The following is a 19138-nucleotide window of genomic DNA, read 5'->3' as shown; positions in this document are numbered from 1 at the left end:
AATTGAAATGTTCTGCTTTGCAAATACACTGTAAAGAAAATTAAAAGTCAGACTAAAAAGTGGGGGAAAATATTTGCCAAGACATGCCATAAAGAACTTTTATCCAAAATATGGAAAGGATTCTTAAAACCCACAATAAGAAAACAAACTGATTTTTTTTAAATATACCAAAGAAGAGTAAAGTGTAAAGTTTATAAAAAACCAACACAGAACAAGTAAATTCTATTATATCACTCTTAAAATATAGGCATAAATATAATTAGACTAATATAATATATCCAATGAAAAATTATTTGTGCTTTTTCTAATATTAGGACAAGAAAACATAGAATCATATGTTTATACCAGATTTTCTATTCAAAATGAATTACATAATTATCTACATTTGAAACAAGAGGTGGTCACTTTGAAATGATTTATGTTTTATATTCTAAAGTTTAATGTAAGGAACTCCTGGAAACACAGGTTTAACAATCATCTCAATGTAAAATGTATATTTTTTAAATAAAAGTAATATGATACATATTCATGTAAAATGGTATGTTATCCCAGGTTCTCTGCCATTATTGGGGAAAGGTTCTTTTAACATGGATCTAATTGAAACCCTCAGTTAACTTGGTCCTCTCATTATTTGCTTAATAAGAACAAGGGCAGAACTAAAAGAAACAATCAAAATACACTTGCAATATAACTACCCATTCCAGTAGCTATTCTTTTTTTTTTTTTTTTTTTTTTTTTTTTTTTTTTTTTTTTTAGAGAGAGAGTGAGAGAGGAGAGAGAAAGAGAGAGAGAGAGAATTTTTAATATTTATTTTTTAGTTCTCGGCGGACACAACATCTTTGTTGGTATGTGGTGCTGAGGATCGAACCCGGGCCGCAAGCATGCCGGGCGAGCGCGCTACCGCTTGAGCCACATCTCTAGTCCCCTGCAGCTATTCTTTTTTTTTTTTTTTTTTTTTTGCATAGTTTCTTTTTTTTTTTTTAATTATTTTATTGTTGGTTGTTCAAAACATTACATAGTTCTTATTATACCATATTTCACAGATTGATTCAAGTGGGTTATGAACTCCCATTTTTACCCCGTATACAGATTGCTGTGTCACATCAGTTACATTTCCATTGATTTACAAATTGCCTTTCTAGTGACTGATGTATTCTGCTGTCTATCCCATTCTCCACTGTCCCCTCACCCCTCCCCTCCCCTCCCCTCCCCTACTCTCTCTCCATCCCCTCTACTATAAATCGTTTCTTCCACTTATATAATTTTTCTCCTACTCCTCCTTTCCTCTTATATGTAATTGTGTATAACCCTGAGGCTCACCTTCCAGTTCCATGCAATTTCCCTTAACTCTCACTTTCCCTCCCGCCTCAATCATCCATTGCGGTGCTGTTTTAATGTGTGGTTTGAGGTTTAGCATTCCTTCAAAACTGTGATGAGATAAGGACCTAGCAGCAAAATGTAAACCAACATCACAGGGTACTAAGTTCAACTGATGATTTTTCTGAAGAAGTCTTTCTCAATGAAGGAAGTACTACACTGCCTTACATTGGATAAAAACATTTTTCCTATCATATCTCTTGCACAGATTCACAGACCAGCTCCTCTAGGAAACACTGACCTTGACTCAAAGATTGAAGAGACAACTGGTAAATGTGTAGAAGAACAGGAGGTTTTATATGGGAAACACAATTATAATAACAGGCCTCACTCTGCTATGAAATAGAAAAAATGATAGAAATTGAAAACATGCATTCCAAATATAACTATCAAAATTATGTAAGTAGTTCTAAAAAGCAAAAGGCTGTTTTGGCTAAATATGTTTAAAGCACAGAAAAACAAAGCAAAGACTAATAGCTAGGATAGATCAAAGATTTATTTCAATTTCTTTAGAACAAGCATAAGATGGGAATTACATTGTAGAAATATGGAGAATCGGGTATGGACTCCATTCCGAGGCAAGAGTGAAAAGTTTAAAGTTACTGATCAAGGGAATTGTATGCTTTCATAAAAATTAATTGTACATTAGATTTGAGAAGGAAATTAGTGAAGGTTGCTGGATCAATTATGCAACACATTCTTATTGATGAAATCAGTTTTAAAATATGATTTGATTGGGCAGGGGATGTGGCTCAGCAGTAGAGCCCTCACCTAGCACGCATGAGGCACTGGGCTCCATTCTCAGCACCACATAAAAATAAAAAATAAGGGATATTGTGTCCACCTACAACTAAAAAAAAAATTAATTAAAAGAAAATATGGTTTGATACCCCATTACAATCTCTTAGAATTTTATTCTGTGCCCATATAACTCAATAAGCTGGATTTAGGAAACAAACAAAGATGGAAACTGGAAAATTGACTGACAGAAACAAAGTTAAACTGTATTTGAGATTAAATTTTTAGTAAAGAAGAGAGGATGCATTCAAAGAGACATAGTAAGCCTTTAAAACTTCAACCCTTTCTGTTCTTTTATTCAGCAATGTAAGGGATATTTGAGAAACTTTGTAAAAAGGAAGTATTATTTCAGTTAAAATTACTCTTTCAGTTGGAGTGAACCAGGAAGTTCAATAAAGTCAAAGAACTTTCTCAGAAAATGAAATTGCAGTATCCATAATTTGCACTTGTGTATAATTTATAATTCAGGGAAAATGAAATATAACAGACTAAATTTTACAATTAAGTTTTGAATTTGGTCTATAGACCATGATGTCATGGAGCCATTCTTGAGTTTTGGAATTGATACATGCTATAAAATTTCATTTTCATAATTAAATCAACCGAAAATAAAATTGAAAATAAATTAGAATGCTTTTTTCAAGTAACATTTTAGAATTGTTTTAGGAATGAAGGAACAGGGGAAACCGTCTAGTTTTTCCTTTCATACAATTAAAGATGAATCTGCAACAGGATGGATAAGCATGCAGAAGACATAGTAACTTACTGGTGATCATGGACCCATTCTTGAAAATTTAGAAGGGTTTACATTTTGTATTTAGTTTATGTTCAGGAGATGATAACTTAATTTCTATGTGATAAGAATTTCCTAAGACATTGTACAGTTTGTAAAGGAATTAAGGAAAAAATTAGAAGTTTTTTTTCTCCTTTTTTTTAAAAGATAGTTCTAATCTAGAAAATCACATTTGAGAGGTTTGGAATACTGTGTTAAATAAGACCATCTGTGGCATGTATTATCAAACTTATAGAATAAAAATTAATTCATTTATAAAAAATCAATTGTTAAATTTCTTTCTCAAAAGTCCTTTTTTTGGCTTATTTTACTATTTATTCTATAGTCCATGGCTTATTTTTTTTTGGCTTATTTTACTATTTATTCTATAGTCCATGGCCATCATTTCTTATTTTTTGAAGGATAATTTAAGATGTTATTGAAAATGCTACAATAAAGGAGTAGAAACAAGAAAACTAAATTTCTATATTTTTTTCAAAAGGTTACACAACATTAATATAATTAATTGAAAGTGAATTGCTTATGCTTTAATTAAATGATCATAATTAGACAATCTATTTTATTTCTAATCATATTTATATTTCCAATATGATATAGTTATTTGATAATAACCTCCATGAGGAAAATGTTGGCCTAACAAAAATATAGCTAAAATGCTCTCTTTTACACCTGAAAGGCAGTTAGTTATAACTAATCATTTTATATGCTGATAGGTCTAATTATATCATAGAATTTTATTTAAGAAAATAGATGCCTAGTAGGACAGTGGAATATAAATTTATTTATCCTTTATAAATCAGATACAAGGATTTTAGAAGATATAGAAGTTTTTTTTTTTAAATAAACACTTCTAAAACCACGAAAATCAAGGAAAATATAGGGATATTCAGCAAAGTTTTCTTGATTATCTTCCTGGTAAAATCATGAAAGTTGATTCTCAGGCTAAAATAGGGGATAATATGTTGCTTTGGTCTCAGTAGTAAGGACTATAAAAAATGACTCCATCCCCCAAAATATGAGAGAATAAAGATTTTTTTCTTTTTTTTTTTTTTTGCTCATAGCTTATAATTTTCTTCAAAGAGTGTTTTTATATTCAGTAGGTGTTTTGTTTTCTTTGAGGATGAAAGACATTCTTCATGTATTCTGTATAAAATTTTCTACAAGAAGACAGACAAAACAGAGCAAGGGAATAAAACCAAGTAATAATAACTCCAAAGGCAGTAAAATTGTGTCATCAGATATAGTGCTAGCTTTGTGTTAATTTATTATTTTGCCTATTACAACAAAGATCAACAATGGAAGAGAGAGATTGTCAGGAGTCACATATATAAGATATGTGTAAAATATTACTCTGTTTACTTACTTACAGGAAAACATTTAACATATATGTTAATAGTTCAGCAGTTTGTTAAAGAAATTGGTGTAGAAATGGAAATTAGAGGTAGTGATTTAGACAGTGTGTTATGTTGATGACATCACTGGCCCTTAGGTGTATACCCTCTGTATACACTTCAAAACAATCAACACCTATTCAAAAAGAGAATATACATTTTTCAGTGTATTTTCATAAAGAGCTAATGACTGAAAAAGCAAAGTAATGTGTGATGTACTACAAATTCTCTTGTATGGAGTGACTGTAATGCTGAAATTTCAGATTTTGGAGATCACTGTTGGTAACAGGAAGAGCTGTTTTAGTTGCCTCTGCCAAGTTATAGTTGCTGCATTTACAAATATTAGGAAAATATTGAGGATTCCCTATTTAAAAGTATTAAGTCTTTCCTGAAGAATGATTCAGAGAGGCAAGATAATATTTATATCACCCATCAAATTCAGTGATTTAGTTACTGTACATTTACTTTCTATACTGAGTTTGCAAAATAGGTCATTTCCTAGACTTTCTATATATAGAGTCACTGACTATAAATGTAACCACATTTGGGTTAGTGTTTGACATGGTCACTTTGTTAAAAATGCATGTGTTTCAAAAATCTGAAAACTTCTGACCACTCCTGATTTTTAAAACATCCTTATTATTTTTTTCTTTTTAAAAAACCCATATTTATGCCAACAAATAAATACTTACTGAGATTGCATAGCACTAATGTAAGACATTTTTTATATACATCAAGAAAATCTGGGAGTCTGAACTAGCAGAGAAGAAATAATTTATTTATATATATATATGTGGTACTGGGCACTCAACCACTGAGCCATATCCCCTTTTGATTTTTTTGAGACAGGGTCTTGCTAATTTCCTGATGCTGGCTTTGAACTTTGAACTCTCCTGCCTCAGTCTCCTGAGCTGCTGGGATTACAGGTATGTGTTACCAGGCCCAACTAAAATTGCATATTTTAGTACTATTATATGCAAATCAGCATTGTAGGTATTGTAGGAAATAATATGAGGTCTGTTCTCCCCAAAGGGTTTAAGATTTTGCCCAGAAAGATAAGGTGTAACTATATGAATCTTTAAATAGTAAAAGGATTAATTTAATGAAATTTTAGAAATGTCAAGTGGTAGGTGTGGAATGAATATGACAGAGTACTAATGCTGCAAGTTTTCCCAAGATGAAAGTATTACTGCAGAATGGAGTGATCAAAATTTTCATGACCTGATTTTGAAACAACCTTGTTGAGTGCCTAGGAAGAAGGAAATAGGGAAGATTTCAGGACAGTATCATTTACTGTGGAGAAGGGCTGGGATTCAAAACCATGGTACTGTGTACTTGCTGAGTGTGCGTTTTCACTTAATATATCTGGGCATCTGTGAACTGAAAGATTTTGACTCACTGCAAAAGTAAATGAATCTAGGAATTTGGCATAATTCACGATAGCTAGACTGTGGAACCAACCCAGATGCCCTTCAATAGATGAATAGATAAAAAAAAATGTGGCATCTATACACAATGGAGTACTATGCAGCAATAAAAAATGACAAAATCATAGAATTTGCAGGGAAATGGATGGCACTAGAGCAGATTATGCTTAGTGAAGCTAGCCAATCCCTAAAAACAAATACCAAATGTCTTCTTTGATATAATGAGAGCAACTATGAACAGAGCAGGGAGGAAGAGCAGGAAGAAAAGATTAACATTAAACAGAGACATGAGATGGGAGGGAAAGGGAGAGAAAAGGGAAATTGCATGGAAATGAAGGGAGACCCTCATTGCTATACAAAATTACATATAAGAGGTTGTGAGGGGAATGGGAAAATAAACAAGGAGAGAAATGAATTACAGTAGATGGGGTAGAGAGAGAAGATGGGAGGGGAGGGGAGGGGGGATAGTAGGGGATAGGAAAGGTAGCAGAATACAACAATTACTAATAGGGCATTATGTAAAATTGTGGATGTGTAACAGACGTGATTCTGCAATCTGCATTTGGGGTAAAATTGGGAGTTCATAACCCACTTCAATCTAATGTATGAAATATGATATGTCAAGAGCTTTGTAATGTTGTGAACAACCAATAAAAAAAATAAAAATAAAAAAAATAAAAAATTTCTTACAAGGTAAAAACAAAAGTAAATGAATCTAAAAACAAATTCACAGAAGTGGAAAGCTAAAAAGCATGGTGACAACAGTGAGAGATAGAAGTATATCATTGTCAGCTAAGCAGAGTTTCAGAAGTTGAGTAGTAAGTAATATGCAGAGAACCAGATTCATGCACCTATCATTCATTCCAAGGTATTTGAGCACTGTCTAAATCTTAAATCCTTTTTCTGCTGTAGTATTTTAGGGTTATAAAAGGCATAGTTCTTACACTAACAAGTTTTCAGTTTTCCTTAATAGATAAGCTATGTATGTAAGTACTATAGTACAAAACACCATGTGTATATGTACTAATCTACAAAACATGGTTAGACTGATTGTAGAATTTATTTTCCAAATCTTGTACAAGAGGTCCCTAAATTGATTAAATGATTTTTTAAATGTTTTTAGTTGTAAGAAGACACAATACCTTTATTTTATTTGTTTTTATGTGGTACTGAGAATGGAATCAAGTGCCTCACATTTGCAAAACCAACTGAGCTACAACCCCAACACAAGGGTGTATTTTTGAAGTGTGTATTTGGTGACAAATTAATTTTAATAAATTACTAATGTATGTACTAATAAAATTAATTAAAATATTTGAAAAAGTAAAATATAGTGTGTAATTTCATAAAGAAACATTTTAAAATTATATTGAAATTACACCACAAGTAGAATAAACAGAATAATTGTTTTGGGTATATTATCCTGTACCTGATTCAGTTTTGAAACTAAATTGTTTTCAAATATCACATTACTAATTTTCTGATAAATGTATTTTTTCCTGTGGTCATATAATTTTTAACACTTAATTAGTTTCCTATAATTTTTTTAGTTGTATTTCATGATTTAGAAATTTGAAATTAATGGAATTTTCAATTTGCTTTTTTTATGTATGTCAACAATAATTTTATAGGAAGAAAATACTGTCTTTAAATGTGCTTCCAGAGAAGCAGCATTGAGATTCCTATGAAAGGTGGAGTTATCTCCAAAAGCTACTAGAGGTTTAAAAATTGTCAGACATTGGATACTTGTATAATTGATAATATACCCTTGCTTTGTAGGGATGGATTTTAATATCTTCCTGGTTGCAAGCCTTGTGTTCAGTAATAGCAATGTATTGAAAGCCTTGAATTTGAAGTTTATTGGCACTGTACAGATTGAGAGAGAACAGTTTTGACTATGTGGTGACCTCCCACTAACCTAATATTTTTTGTCTTTGCTATTCAAAACAGAAAAATATGATGAAAATTTTGAATAACTAATCCAACAAACTATTACCTTCATAATACCTACTGAGGTGCTCAGTAAACTTAGTTTCAATATGAATTTAAGTGGCTAGAATTAATCATGTTATTAATATTTGTAAATATAAATGTGATACAAGTCTACTAATGAGAAAGTATTGGTATGCTACTCTAACAAACATGTCAATATATTTTGAATTATTTGACTGTATGTCTAAAATTGGAACTCTCCATTTTAACCTCCAGCCATCCCGACCAGAACCTACATACTCAGTCTTGCTTTTTATGTTACTAAACAAAGTAAACTATATTTGAGGTTTCATTTTCCTGGTATATCAAATGAAATGACATGAATTTCCAATTCCTCAACTGTTTTCGGGAAAAAAGTTAGGACTGAATTCTCTAGAGAAGTGTTAACAGTTCTAGTTCCTAGTTCCATTTTTAATTATTTTTTTCTACCTCTTAGTAAATTAAAAAAAAAATGTTCCTCAGGGTTTGTTTCCTTGGTTTCTTTATTGATCATTATCTAGCAATGATCTTACAACACTAACCTTGGCCTAGGTTTTAGGTTAATATCTAGGCAGAGGCCTCATGGAAGAAGGAAAGGGATGTAATACAGGACATATCTTCTGCTGATTTGTCTCCCTTGACATAAATTTGTTATAATCATTAAGTGCTCCTATTAATCATGCAATATGCAAAATATAATCAAAACAATCAGAATACTTTCAAATAGAAATCAAGTGCTTGCTGATCACATGTCTCTAATTGGTAAATTAACTTCCATAGACCCAGATCAGGACAGTGGTTTTTAGTGGATACTTGTATCTAGCCATCACCATTACATTTCTCAAGAATAGTTACCTAGTCCAACCTCTTACCAGTCTAAATCTGACACGGTTAATTTATGTAGCACAGCTTCTCCTTCACTATTGAACCAGATCTGCCCTGGCAACCATATCAAAATATTGTGATAGACAAATAGTTACAATTTGCCAGCTTGCAGAAGAGCTAGCAATTAATTCCAGCTTCTAATTTTCTGCTAGTAAAAATACAAAAGTTAAATATAGCTCAAGTCTCCATTTTGCTAATTCATATCTAGCACCTAATTTTGCTAGAACTGGCAAAAGTTTAGGTTAGATCTAATAACAGTCATTCTATATACAGTTATTCCTGCAATTTCTAAGTAGGTAGTCACTAGATTTTCCTTAATATTATTATTTTAATTTGGAATTTTTCCTTATCGAGTAGTACAGATTACTTTATTTTCTCCCTCCTTTTCTCCTTTAGGGTTTCCGAGGAGAATTATAAAGCAACAAGAAAAGAGGAAAGCTGACACTGATAGATTAGATGACTGGGACTACCTCATTGACCTTTCCTATTTGGGGAATTTTAGATGTAGACTTCCCATGTTTTTATCAGTGAGTTTTCATGAAAGTTAAATGAAATAGATGTGAGAATGGCTACAAACAAGTAATAAACACAAAATTACAGTCTAAAATGAAAAATCTATCAATATTATTTTCAACTTATTTCTTTATTTTTTGACAAATCCAGTACAGGTCCTTGAACATAAACTTTTTACAAAATAAATTTGGTGAAAAGAATTGAATTGACCCTAGATGATTATGCATTTATATGCAATTATACATTTAAATTTTGAGATATTGTGAGATGAATTGTTTTATATAGAATAACTTCCTGTTAATATTTTACTTTCCTTTAATGCTTGACGGTATGTGTAGTATGGTTAGGCCACTAAAATTTTTGGAGAAATATCAGCTTTCTTCAGGGTATGTTTATGTTTTACTTCACTTACTGTTACTCAAAATAACCCGTGCTGAATATAAAGATACTATGAACTTAAAAAGTCCAGACCATAGTAATAAAATATACTCTCAGAGTTAAGCAAAAAAACATTGCACCTTTCCTGATACCTGAGCAAACCTTTGCTCTAGTGATTTATTGTGGAGATAATCAACAGTTGAGCAACAGTGAGTTACGTATCTGAGATGGTGGCATATATTAATTATGCAAATAACAGAGGGTAGAGGTAAAGACCAATCTTCATGGACCTTACATAATTTCAGTGATTAGGTACTCAAGTAAAAATGGAGACATTCAATGTAAGAATATGAGACCTTACTGACTTATCCAATTGCCTTAAAACTTTTGTTATTTATCCTATTGAGAGGTGCTGTTAGCTATCTGCAACAGGGGAAAATAAAACTTCAACCCTCCATTTTTTTTATTGTGGTTATTCCATAATGTGATTAGTCACGAGGCAATGACTCTGAGGACTATCTTTATCTTCTGAAATGTGTCACTGTATTTTCTTAGTTTTGAAAGCCTGAGGAAGCTTGCTAGAACACCAGATTCCAACTGAGTACTAGTATACCACAATGCTCACAAACCACTGGTTTTACCTTATGGTGTTGGCACTTGGCACAGACACAAAATAACAGATGGCACAAAGATATCAATTGTTATCCATTCAAGAACAGTGTCATATACAGAACTCTATCATGCACAAATAGTTACAGATGCTTTTTGTACAAGAAGTTTTATCAGCTACCTCTGCATCTGTGTCTTTATTATTTGTACAAACAAAGCCTCTTCAGGGATTCTTTCTGAGGTAAAGCTACTCTCTTTAATTATAAAGCACTGGGGTGCTTTGCTCTACACTAATGACCACATAAAATGAAAAAACAATATTGCAGGATAACAAGCTAAGTGTCTGCCAACACCGCCGGAATACCCCATCCTCTTTCCTTGGGAATACACACACACTCTCTATCTTCTCTCTCTCTCTCTCTCTCTCTCTCTCTCTCTCTCTCTCTCTCTCTCCATTGTCATTTACAAGCTGTTTAAATTCATGATTAATTTTTCTCAGGCCTAGATAATCTTAAACAGACAATTGAAGAGATTTTCTAAAGAGAAAATTCTTAAAGAATTTCTTGAAGTTTCAACAGTAAACAAACAATAAAAAGATATCACTAGGTGTTCAGCATGCTCTCCTTAAATGTCCTATAAACTTGCCAGCAAATCAGCAGTAAGTTGATTTGATTGGCTAGCACTGATTTAATTGTTAAAGTCAGAACTGAGTAACATAATGTACGTATTCCAGTCTTCTTAGCATAACCTGTCAAGTATGCCTGAATTTCTATCAGAAATTGCCTAGATAGCTGGGTTAAGAATGCTTATTGGTTTTCAGGGACATTCTGGAAGGAAAGCTTTTCACATTTACTGAAAGTGACCCTAGTATGAGTTCAAGCCATTACAGAGGCACTCACAACTCTGTCCCAGTTAAGCATGTATACATACATATGTGTATGTATGCATCTACTTAACTATACCAGTTCATGATAGTGAAGTACTGAGAAACTTGACAAAGAATAGGCATTTATCTCAAGTTGTTTTAAGAAATTTATTGAAGAAATATCTTCAAATGGCAATTCTTTCAAGTAAGCAATTGAAGTACTATTGTACCCAAGATGAATCATTGGAAAAGGCTGGTCAAAGGAAATAAGACTAGGATTTGTCATGATTAGCTTGTTATTCCATGTGATAAGTCAATCTACTGTGGCAATATCATAATTTTTTTGTGATTTGTCCCATCAAAATGTAACCAAGAATTTGATTTGAAAATGCCCAAGTGGAAACTGTCATTATTTCTTCATGCTATTCACAAGAGCTATTGTATGTCCGGAACCATGGAGCAGCTTAACAGATTGTGCCCTCCTCTGCAGGTGGGCATGGGTCTATGTTCTGTGCTCTGGAGTGAAATACAACAGCATGGCCCTTACCATGTTGACACAATAAGACAGAGTTTACTCTGATGATCTGAAAGCAAAGTAATTTGAAGGAGAAACAGGTTTTTCTTAAGTCTAAATATGCATAAGACTCACAAAAAGTTTGGGAAATGAATGACAGTGAAATTTACTCAGTTGCTACTGTATACTAGGCAACTTAACTGAAGTCAAATTACAGAAATTTAACACTCAGAGCTTCAAAAAAGCACATCTTCTTACTGATAAACTGTGAGACCTAAAGAATATGAATGTCAAAGGGTGGTAGGATTGAGGACTCTGGTGTGTGTGTGTATGCACATGTGTGCTAATTATAATTTGATATCAACTATACTATTTAAGTTATAAACTAAAGAAAATATGAATAATAGCTAAAATTAAAATTATCGAAGAAATATTTTTAAAATAATGATTAAGAGAGGGCAACATCTTTGAGAAGAAAAAAATGGAAACCAGAGTAAGAAACAATTAGGAATATTTAATTCTGGTGTTATCTGAGGGATAAGGGTAAGTCATGGAGATGGAGAGGAAGAAGAAAAAGCCCGGACAAAGGTCTCCACTTTAAAAGTAGAGATGAGGAGGAATACCCCACCTATTTGATTTTTTTAGACTCTCACATTATTCCAACCAACTCCCTGGAAGAATTTGACCAAGAATATACTCCAAAGCCTTCAGAGTAAAGCCAAATACTGTCAACACAGCATCATAGCTACTGAGAAGCATATGAGTTTAAAACATAAAAGAGAATAGGTCATGATAACCACAAATAAAAATTGTTCCATATTTTTCCAACACTTACTTGAAAGGAAACACAGAAAGAACACTAAGCATTTACAAGTAATAACTGTAATATAAATGGGCATCAAAGTCATATCAAAAACTAATGGGCTAAAAGCTGAGGATCCTAATACTTCAAATCAATGAACTCATTTATTTGAATATACCCACACCCCTGTGTTTGTCATTAGTTGTCCTAACCATTCCTGCACCTTCCTCCCTCTGACTCAAATTATTAAAATAGAAGGACTATGAGCGGAGCAAACTGAAGAGCTCTTTTTCCAGTGAAGCCTTCTGGTCTCTCAGCTAGCACCCTCCTCAATCACATCAGCCTATACTCCTCCATCTACTCACTCCCTTATTCCTCAGGCTGACTCTCCCCACTTTTACTTCCTATTGTTTTACCAGGCTCCCTCTGCTTAATCCTTATTCTTTCATTCACAACTCTCAATTCTTCAACTTTCAATGCAATATACAATTTCAGTGGAAAATGACACCAGCATCAGAAGAAAAAAGGAAATGTAAAGACACATGATCAAATATGTATAAAAAGAGTAAATTGCAATGAAAACTTTGAAAATTCCATAAGCATTATTACTCCATTATAAATGACAGAAACTGACTTCTGAACATAGTGAGCATGGCTTCTTAAGATGGAACCAGCTAGCAAACCCATAGGAATGAGAGACAAAGGCTGTTTTCTTCTACTTGCTATATATATTTTATTTTACTGTCAGATTCCAAATAGGGGGATCATGCTGTTCATTCCACAAGTTATTAAGAATAGGAATAGCAAACTAGAGTCAAATACAGAATGAATAGGAAAAGGAGGGTCAATGAAAAAAAAATAATGAAGTAAAAGCATGATTTGGGCGTCACATCTCAGACAACTGCTGCTGGAAAGTCTAATTTGAACACAAACAACTTAATAAAGACTGAGACAACAGGGAAGGTAAACTGACCGGTTAGCTGATAGAAACCTGCTAGCAGTGTGTAGTGACAGGAGTATTTCAGCTCTCAAAAAAATCTACAGCTGCTATTCCCAGAATAGGATTATTATGTTCAGAAAGAAACTAAAGGGTAGCAAGAGCACATAGAAAACCAAATGATGATGAAGAGAAGGAGCAGGTACAGGCTGCAGATATGTCAGCAGGAGGGCGTATGTGAGCGGGAGAGAGGGATGAATGTAGCATGGCTTTAAGAAGTCTTAGTCTGACATGATCCACTTCTCTCTTCTCAGAACTGAAATTCATGTTCCATAATGACTTGTCCAGTGTGATTGACAACCATTATAGTTTTGTTTTGTTTTTTGGGGGGTGGCTCTGGGGATTGAACCCAGGGCCTTATGCATGCAAGGCAGACAAACATTTTAGAATGCATCTCATTAAGAGTGATGTTCCAACAGTTTCTCCACCATACTATTTCGCAAATACTACCCCACATAACAGAATCCTGTGTTTTCTCAGGTCTAGGGCAAAGACTATAGGAGGGAACATGTCATGTGCCATTCCTAGACTACTGGAGTGAACTTCATCCCTCATCTTAAAGAAGGAACAGTAAAGATATAGCCTCCAATTTGTATTAATTTCTTTAATTAATACTTTAAAAATAAGCCAACATTATGAATTTTAGTATCATGCACTAATAGAAAATTATTCTATAAAAAACTGTGGTTCTCTGCCCATTGTTCACTTTCCTTTGTATCTGTTCAGACAGCTCTCTGAGTTCCAATCCCACCTCAAACTTATACTTTCTGTGCCTATACACTTTTTCCTGATTCTACTAGCAAGCAGCGGCTCTTGATGGCTTGCTACATCTATAAGGGTTAAGACTACAATGTAGGAAATTGGAGGGAAAATGGAACTTCCCCCAAATATATCAGGACAGAATAACTGCAGTATAAGTAGAGTCACATTTGTGAACAAGATACAGACATGACTGGGGGAGATGGGTTTCTTGCTGGAAAATGAACTAAAAACAGAAAAGCTCATAGTTTTTAATCTTGGTAAGTGATAAATTGTGACTAATCTATTTTTTTAGATTATCATGGCTGGAATTAAATAATTCTAGGACTATAACATCAGCTTGATTCAACTGTTGGCAAGAGCTGGCACCACTCCTGGGTGATGGTGCCAATGGAAGATGAAAAGATACAGATGACATAAAACAGTACATTGCTCCTACTTTCAAAATGGCTTCTATTTAGACTGAATTATTTTCTTTTCAGCTAGAAATACACATAGGCACCTTTACATGCTTTGTGTGATTAGTCTCTTAGGAACTCAGCAGGTGACAGTGACCACTAATTAAGTCATAAATGTTTCATAAAAACACAGAATTATCTGAATTTGATAAAACATTCAAAGTCAGCAGTCCCATCACATTTTTTGTTTGTTTGAAATGCAATTCCTGCTACTAGTTTCACACCATTTGGTTTATTCCTATTATGAAATAAAATTACAGCTCCGAATTTCACATAGATGACAACATATTTTCTTTATCCTACTTTAGGAAGGCCAAGATAAAAGGTCAGTGGTCTATTTAATGTAGTGTCACCAGAAGTCCCCATGTTCAAATTCAGACTTTATCACTGCTAGATACATGACCTTTATTTTGAAAACTAAAATTATTAATTATTAATTAAAATTATTTTGAAAATGTTTATGAAGCATTGATATAATCTCTTAGTTCCTGTCAGCTGTTATAAAGAAGGTATAGTTCTAAGAGAGTTTTTTACTGGAATATGAACTCTTTCCAGATTCACTTACTATGATAATTCTAGTACTTATTAATATCTCTTGAATAAATTCTTAGATATAAAAATTTTCATAGTATAATTTGTTTGGAAAATGTCACAAGTTCTATGCTACTTTTTAATATCCATGATATACTTTAACAAGTAAGAGGTACTGAGAACTATGTAAAGTGGTACAAGTAACAAGTAAATAACTTGTTAACATTAGTAATACACATTTTCCAAAAATGTTATCCATTTCTTTTATTTCTGAGGTTCTGCCATATCCCAAGTTACATGTAACACATATTTGAAAAAATGCCTTTGAGATGTTATGCTCTTTTTAATAAATAAATTCAATGATTAAAAATAATTTCTAGTAAGGATAGTATGTATAAATAGCAAAATACAAATTTTATTTGGAAACTATTTCAAAGATTATTTTACTATATATAGCAATATGTTCAACAATGTAATAAAATACAAAGAAGGTATAAGCATCAAGCTTCTAGTTATTTACTTGTCTTCATATATGTAACTAATTACACACACACACACACACACACACACACACACAAATACACACAACCCCAGAGCTGGAAAATATAAGCATTGTTGGTTGCTTACATAAAGGACTATGAGATTATGACTACAAATGTCAAAGCACACTCCGAATTCAGCTTTGTTTAGTGATTTCTTTTTTTTCTGGCTACCATCTGGCATTTCAATATAAAATAAGTAGTGTTAATATATTTAACTTGTCTTATTGGGGTCATATAGCCAAACTATTTTCTTATCATGATTGTACTTCCTGTTCTGTCCTTTCATATTTTTGCTTAAAGTTCTTTGGAAATGTCACATCTTTCAATAGGAACTTCAGGATAGAGAATAATAATAGGGAAAACATCCTCTGCTCCAGAAAGGTCATCTTCTCAGAATTATTTAAATCCTTTATGAAATATAAAAATTGTATAGTTTTCAAAAAAAAAGAAATAATATACTCATCTTGTCCTTAGAACACATCTGCTGTGTGTGTGTGTTAAGTAGTGACTTGCCCATTCTACTTATAAAAGAGAACACTTGTCGGATAGCAACAATGGCTTTCACTTAATAATTTATATTAATAGTCTCCGATACCTCCTTTTTTTCCTGTTCATGGCTAAGATTTTTAGCAGCAAAGTAAATAATTTGTGGCTTTGATATTTAAATTGTTTGACTCTTTTATACTCAGTACATGGTATATAAAAACCAATATTTGTTCATAAAAATATTAAGGATGTCTGTTAGGAGATTTCCAAATAGCTTATATCAATAGTTAATTTCTCTTATCTCAGACTTGAATATTTCTAAGGGAAAAAAAATGTGAAATTCCTTTATCCACTGAAACCAAAAGGTAATAAATTTGTCTTGGTCTTTCAAGAGGTCAAAACAGTTAATACAATTGTGTTTTATAATAAAGCCTCAAAATTAAAAGAGAATTTAAATATCTCCATTCATTCCATACACTAAACCTTGCTAGATCGCTTTCTGTTAATAAAGAACTCAGTATAAGACTCTTTTGGATTCCATCCAAAGGTTAAAACACAAAAAGGGCCTTGTTTACAGGTTAGCTTTTTGTCACGGACCCAGCAAAATGCCCGTTGTGTAATCTCAACAGGAGAATAATTATTTCAAGCCCATAATTTCATGATTTGGTGAGGAAAGCTAGCCCTAAATATAATCTTTCTGCCAAAAGAATAAAACTAACAGATGTTATCAACAGTTGAGGAATATTCCCTGGCAATAAAACTTCTTCCAGTGACAATGTGGTAAGAAATTACCACACTGTTCAAATACCTAGTGTAAACACAGAGAAAGGGAAAGGAGAATAATATTTCTGAAAATCAAACTTGGAACTTCAAATTTGGATGTGAAATTATTAAAATGTCTACTCTGAAATTATATATGTTTTTTATTCAAAATATGAACTCAAAGATTGGTAAAAATCTACCCAAATTACCAGAAGTTGTTTGGGGTTATTTTCTTTTCAAGTGATTAGCCAAGAGTTTAAAAAAATTAAAATCTCACAATTTTATTCTTCTTGTGAGAAGCAATTATTTGCAGTTCCATGTTTGTTATGAAAAATGCTACTGAAAAATTTCTTAGCAATTTGTGTACTATATTAGCTGGTAGTAATCATTTATGTTTAAACCTACTTTGAAGAATAGTTCAGTATACTGATTATTATTTGTGCAATGCTTTTCACTCTGGAAGACAATGTTTTGTACATTTTTCACAGTACTTGAATAGAGACCTGAGTTTCCTAGCAATCACTTACTTATTTATACTTTGCTAAAAGCTCCTACATAGAAGAATAGCTACATAAATTGCTTCACTCTTGATATACAGAGAAATTAAATTTTGAGCTCAGATCTACAAATGAATCATGAAACAAAAATAGCTTTCATGACTGTCCTGATGAATCCTGAGCCATGCATGAAGTTGATTAATAACACAGCAACATGCCTTGACCAAACCTAATCGCTTACATGTTATTTAATATTGACAAGGGGAAGTACACAATGTGAAAACATGTACGACCCAATGTTCTGAAATTGTAACTCTGCTTCCCCAATAACTATGAATTATTGTCTGAAGTTTTACTTTCTCTCAGTTGTCATACATATTTTATTTATTTATTCATTTATTGGTACCAGGGATTGAACTTGGGGGCAGTCAACCCTTTAAGCCACATCCACAGCCCTATTTTGCATTTTATTTAGAGACAGGGTCTCACTGAGTTGCTTAGTACCTCAAAGTTGCTGGGGCTGACTTTGAACTTGTGATCCTCCTGTTTCAGTCTCTGGAGCCACTGGGATTACAAGCATGTGCCACTGCACCTGGCTTGCCATATTCATTTTCAAAAATAACAAAAAAAAAAATCTTATACACTAATAATGTTACCTATGACGAAAAAGTTATTAATAGAATATTAGGAAAATATATTTTACTACCATAATATATGATGATATATTCTTTTAATAAAATAGCATTCACACTACTGTTAAGTGTATGTTATTCAATTTATACATAAATGGACATTAAATCCATTAAAAATCATAAAACAAAACCTGAAAACCATTTACCTACTCTATCAACATTTTACTTCCAGAAGTTTTCTTCTCTATCTTAATTGGTTTTCAATAATTATTCAATATACTGAATAACTAACTCTAAATCTTGTCCATTTAAATCATCAATGATAAATAATACTTATGAATTTTATACCTTTACTAATTTTTCCTATAAATTACATATTAGGATCCATATTGACTATCTTTCTATTTAATTAATTCAATCTTTTTATCTTTATTCCTTTAAAAATTATGAATCTAGCCTGACTTTCCTATGCATACACCACAGTGAATCTTCATATCCTGTATATCTGCAAGACTGGATTTTAATTAGAATAAGACATACTCCATGTTTGATTATTAAATATGTCAAAATACACTCTACTGTCATATATAAATAAAAAAACAAACAATTTTTTTAAAGTTGTGTAATAAAGAATTTGCCCTTGCTCAAAGAGAAGTGCAGCCTGTCCCATCAGCTTCCTTCTCAGGCTATGCCAAATAGAAGAATCTTCGTTCAAAATGGGAGCTCACCAAACCCAACTGATAGATATATCAATATATCAGTCAACCTGGTGATTGAGTTCAATCATAAAGACTCAATCAGTAATGCCTATGTGATGGTGCCTCCAAAATATCTCTGAATGTAGATATTAGATATTTCTCTGATGGACAATGCTCTGTACATATTGTCATGAATCAGTGGTAGGCAAGAAACCCTTCCTGACCATAGAGAACACAGTGGAAGTTTCACATTTAGAATCCCCGTAAACTACCTTCTGTATCTCTTCCTTTGACTGGCTTTAATCATTATCCTTGCCCTTCAATAATCTGCAGTTTTAAATACAGTATATTTCAAATGAGTTATTTCTAACAATTTGTCAAATTTAAGAATGGTTTGGGGGATGGCCTAAGTCAGTCTTTAGATTTCTGTCACAAATGAGGGCGTCTGCAGAA

General features: G+C 32.6%; 1 protein-coding gene across 2 annotated transcripts in view; it reads right to left on the bottom strand.

The window, feature by feature from the left end:
* MDGA2 (MAM domain containing glycosylphosphatidylinositol anchor 2) overlaps positions 1–19138 on the bottom strand; it is a gene marked incomplete at both ends in the record, with an annotated part of 775899 nt that overhangs the window by 131354 nt on the left and 625407 nt on the right. The gene's annotated exons all lie outside the window — the stretch shown is intronic.

This window comes from Spermophilus citellus (assembly GCF_964194105.1).
Source record: "Spermophilus citellus genome assembly, chromosome: 4".
Taxonomy (NCBI): Eukaryota; Metazoa; Chordata; class Mammalia; order Rodentia; family Sciuridae; genus Spermophilus; species Spermophilus citellus.
The sequence above is the reverse complement of the archived record's forward strand: the minus strand, read 5'-3'. Positions and strand labels throughout refer to the sequence as shown.